Genomic DNA, 5817 nt, shown 5'->3' with positions numbered 1-5817 from the left:
GACTTTATGTAATATGTTCTGCCAATTCTCAAGCTCTTCATCAGAATCTGAGGTGAAGGTGCTATATTTATCCTAGATGATTCATCCCTCTGCCATAGGATTGATCCAGTTCTCATCACGTGCAGTGATTTTATATATCTGATCTAGATCATCCTCTTCTTCATAATCATGGACTGGTTCTGTGTATCACACACCTTTAGTTGGATCTAATGGAACGATTACTCAGAGCACCTTCCTTTCAAATGTCACTCTACATTTCTTGATATTAATGACTGCATCCATATCAAAGGCCCAATCAATTCCTAATAGCGCAGGGTAAGGATTACTATCATCCATTATCTCGATCACTTCAAAGTTAGCTAGGGTGCTTTCTCCTTAAATATCCACCATGACCCTATATAGGCACCCCATAGGAATGATATTTTGTTGATTGGCCATGCATAGCTGCATAGGAGACCTCTACAGTGTAGGTCTTCCCATTCTTTCCCAAGGCTATTTTGGTAGCACATTCGCATCAGATCCTAGATCGAAAATTACTTGATCCATTTTGTATTCTTCGATCTGCACAGTTAGCTTCACTTAGCAATCTGTTCGTTTCTTGCTTTTGCCCACTTTTCGGATGGTGTGCTATTCTAGAGGAGTCTTAACCTTACATGTACAATTAAAATCAGCTCTTGGAACCCTTCTACCACCTTTCTATCCTGCAACAACTTCATACAACTCTTTAAAAAGATAGCTAATAGTGAAGGATCTACATCCTATGCTTCATCACTTCTGTCGGACTTCTCCTGACTTCCTAAGGTAGAGGCTTCAACAGAGCTCTTCTTGGCTTCCATAAAGGTTTCCTTAGCTCGGGTTAGTTCAAATCCTACTTCCTTCTTAGCAGCCTTGCGTACCCATCCTATAGTCTCCTACTTCTTTCCTTTATCTTCTCCAGTGACAATACCACTTTGCGTCACTATATTAATGCTAGGCTCTTATTTGTGAGGCTCCACCCTCATCATATGACTATTCTACGTTGGTGTTTGAGCCCATTTCTTTTGCATTTTGTCTATTATTACTAGACAATCTTCTATAATATGATTAAACTATCGACAACACTGACAAGAGGAATGTGTTGAGTTCTGACAGTCGAGCACAAAATGACCTACCTTGCCACAATTATAATAAATGACTTGTCCGTGACCCCTTCCAGCCCCTCTTCCTCATCCTCTTCCTTGGATCTGGTACCCCCGCACGCTGCACACATGCCCTAATCCTGAGGTTGATTTTCCACCTGCATTCGATAAGTAGGGATTCACTCCATCATCAGTTGATAGCTCCACTAATTATACTCATCATGCCCAACTCATTTACAAAATGTACAAAATAACTGTTGTGGAGTTTTCACAAACTTTTGTAGGAGATGACAATTTTCAGACATGTGCTTCCCAACTACCTCACTCATAGTGCACCATATGGCTACCCCTGCACTTGGTCCAACTATTTTTTCTAGCTTTAGCAAAACAATGCCTACCCCAATGAGGTAGTTCTGATAGACTGAATAGTGGCCCTTTTCATGACCATGGCCTTTACACTTCAGGCACGAAACCTATGTGTGCACCTCGGGTTGAACTTCCTTTCCCTTCCTAAGGCTCTGCAACTCCATGTGCAAACTTGCCGGCTGCGACTAAATGTGTTGTACCCCTACATTTGTGTCTTGCATCAGTGAAGCTTCTAATATCATGGCGATCTCCACTTCTTCTTCTTGCGTCCCTATTTTCTGATGTGACAATGGTAATCTCAGGTGAGGTAGGAGCAAATAAATGTACTGGTCTCTATGTTGAGTATCTGTAATGTTCATATTATCCTGTTAAATCAGAAATTTTAATCTTTGATCAAAGTCCCACGCGGACTCGTTTACCCTCTGTTGAATCTCCTTAAGCTCTATCACAGACTGGGCTTGAGATTTGGGCTTCCTAAACTCACTGTTCAACTCTTGCTGGGTTTCTAGCATAGTCGCATTGGGTTTATCTATGCAGAACTTGATGTACCAACTCAGTGATCTGTCCTGTAACGTTATGACTAGCTGCGCTTTCTTGATATTGTCATCAGTGATATGTTGTGCCTTCCATGCAACATCCATGATGAACCAAAATTGTTCAGGGTCTTTAGTTCCCACTCCCTTAAACACAAGCATCTTCATTGTATTCACCATGTTAACTGATGGAGGTGGAGGTGGAGGCAGAAGTTTAGGTGTTTGAGGCAGAGGTGGAGGTGGGGCGGATTTATGAGGTATTCCTGTGATACCTTGACTTACTATCTACAACGTTCTTCACGGTGTTCTCAGAATATTATCTTCATCGTTACTATCAGATGATCCTAACAATGGACTGTATTCAGACCCTGATTCTTCGTTCCTTCTGAATGCTCTCTCACTTTGCATAGTCCCAAACATCAATTTAAAGGCATAAGCTGATTTTCATACAATAGCATCTTAATCTAGGTCTTTAGAGATTTTAGGTACTTACCTTTTGGTCCCTTGAAGAAACTGCGCTCCGCTTCACTATGGCTGGTGGATGTATCGATTGCAAACTTAGTGATGAATCCTCTTAGAATACGATCGATCCAGTGGTTGATGGCCCTCACGATGTTATTTTTTGAAGCCTCCAAGCACTTCACCAATTTGGGGGTCCACACAATAGGGCCATCAAGCCTCCATGTACCTTGACTATCCACTAATTTGGACAGCCACTTGTGCAATTCACAAGGGAAAGAACATAAGGATATTTTGAGTTTGATTGTGAACATTTATTTATTCAACCACTCTTCCTTCGACAACTGCAAATTTATGTTCTCCTCGGTTGCAAATGCGTGCAACTTTCGATCGATCCACTTTTCAATTTCTTTCTTAGTGGGGAACGACTTATCACACATTCCTCAGTAAGATCCCTGTCCTAGAAACAAAACCATTTGTTGGCTTGATGGGGCCTGACCAACAAAACCCTAAAATACTAGCCCTTTCGGCAACAACCCGTGTAGCACAAGCTGCAGTCTCAACCAAAGCAATATTGTGGGGTGACAAAACTAGGTTTCTTCATCTAGAGGCCTGTGTGATGGGTTCCTGCGATTGTTAGGGCTTAGCTCTGTCTCTGCGAACCCTAACCCTTCCGAAACAAATAATTACAGTAATTCACTTAAACAACATCTATACCTTGTGAAGGTCATGCAACATTCATAACATGTATAAATTATACTGATCTACCACTTTCACACATAAGATAAGAATTCATTCATATAATTTGCAATAGAGAGTGAAAATAAAGAAAACTTCAAAGGTAAAAATAGATACACAGATGCGTAATTATTGGATCAAAAATGTCTTTATTGGATGCATTCATTCAAGTACATATTATTTTTCCCTATGCATTCAGCTACAGGGGCCCGCACACTCTGCCTGCAGACTTACCAAGGTCTCTGTGCACTCAGCTGCAAAAGCCTTCCCCTTTGCCTAAGTACAGGAAACATAATTTTCATTCCTTAGCTTACTTTCCCATCAATGATTTTCTATCGATTAGTTACCTTCTATAATCGCTATGACTCTTTTATTTATAGCCTTTTCGTTTGCAATACCATGGTCCACAGACCATGGGTGGGTCTCAAATCCTTCCTAACACCTAACCACCTAAGGGACTAAATTCCCTTTGACTCTTACTATATTCGCGCTTCGCTTCCACAAATAGTGGAGACTTTACATCTTTACAAAAAGGAAGTAAAAAATCGAACCCAGGGACCCCATCCTAATAGCAACATCGACGACTTGCTCCCCTTTCTTCTTCTTGTCATCTCCCTTCTTTTTCATTGGATATCTCGATGAAAAATTACCCATCTCACCATAGTTGAAACACTTGAGTTTACTCAATTCCTTCTTCTTCTTACCCTTCATTTGTGTTGCAAGTTCCATGTCATCATCTGAAGCCGTCTTCTTTGGATGAGGATCCTCATCTCCCAACTCTTCCTGAATGAATTCATCCCATATCCTATTCTAGTCTGGCAGGTTCTCTCTAGAAGCATTCCCTTTGATGAAGGGTTTCAATTCCTTGGTTAACCCTTTCAAAGAAATCCACACCATATTTGAATCCCAAATAGTCACACCAACGACAACGAGAGAATCTTTGACCTGAGACAAACCTATTAGATACGAAGTCGCTCCTTCACCCTATATCATCTTAGTGGACTTCAAATTATCCTCCAATAATAGTACCTGATTCTTGTTCTTATTCTGAAACAAATTTGGAAGATCCATCCACATATCATGTGCAATGTTCTTCCTGGACAAATGAGGTATCAGGGGATCCTTCACATCATCTAGGATGATCAATATCTCTCTCGTATCCAAATCCTCGTGAACTTCCAGCTCCTTTGGGATGGTTGGCTTCTTGATGGCTTTCTCGGCAAACTCCCAAATCTTGTTGACCTGCAAGACAAACTTGATCCTTTCCTTCCATGGACTATAGTTGGACAACTTATCCAACCTGTCCTCATACCAAAGACCAACCTATAGCTTCGACATTGTAGTGAGCCCTTCACCTACAATGTGACCAAATGCCTCATAAGTTGTACTTTGCTATGCACACTCTAATTCATTGTATTCCAAAGTAGCTCAAACACCCTCTAATACCATATTGAATTTCCATGATCTTGGGTCTAGGATAGAATCTTAAAACCTCAAACACTACCAAACCAACAATATCAATAGAACTAATTTTCACAATGGAACAATATAAAGTAGTAAATCACACATGGACAAGTATAGACAACTTTTTACAAAATATTATACAAATATGTACAACAGCCTAGTCTTCGTTATATTAAAACAATTGAGTAATACTATAGTCTAGGGCTTCCATACAAGGGAATGAAGATACACTGACAATGCTGCTGCAGCCTCTATATCATATCTTGTCCTATCGGTCCTTCGCTTTCCTTCTAATCTCTAACTGTCCCTTAGTCCATCATGAGACAATACATAAAGTCTCTACGACGGATTCCTCCTATCCCTACTACAAGTTGCTTCTACTACAATGAACACAGGTTGATCGAATATGCTCTTCTAGGTTGTCCAACACTTGAGCTCCAATATGCCAATCTAGTAGACTCTTTTTTTCCATCAAAGAGATACACATTAGGCTTGAATCTTCACCCAACCTTCAGCTATCAATCTCACTTTATGACTTCTTGTCAAGGGCTATTTTGGATAGCCAAAATGCTGCCCTCCACCAACCCAATGGAACCCAATAATTCACTGTGAAATATTCTCCTAGTTGGGGTTTTTAACAACCCAAGTCAACCCCAACAAATTTCTCCCATAGACTTCTTATCGAAATGATCCAACACTGGTCCTTCACTGTAGAATATGGCCACTGGTTAGGGCAACAAGTCTACCCCCTCCTCTTTCAATTCTCTCGGCTACCATCCATCTAGAAAAACAACAAACGAAGAAGGTTGAACATACCTTTTAATAGAGATATCATGCACTTCTTGACATAGGATTCCTATGGTTACAATCTGATATTTTTGGCCCTCCTAGGGTTTATTGTAACTACTGTTGCAGCCCCAAAATCATGACCAAACTACCTCTAAATCACCTCGATGAGATCCTCCCTTTACTGTCCCTTGACTTGTTACTAATCGGCCTTCAATAGAGAGTTGTTCCAACTCCTTCTATGGCTCGACCTAGCCCATAATTACCGTAGTCCAGATTTGCAACAAATTTGCTTCCTATACAAGAGAGAGCACACCCAGAAAACAAAAGAATACTACCCAGAATTTCTCCTC

Source organism: Pinus tabuliformis, chromosome 7, assembly GCF_031772625.1.
Source record: "Pinus tabuliformis cultivar Carrire ecotype Pingquan chromosome 7, CPIR1, whole genome shotgun sequence".
NCBI lineage: Eukaryota > Viridiplantae > Streptophyta > Pinopsida > Pinales > Pinaceae > Pinus > Pinus tabuliformis.
This window is presented reverse-complemented; position numbering follows the sequence as displayed.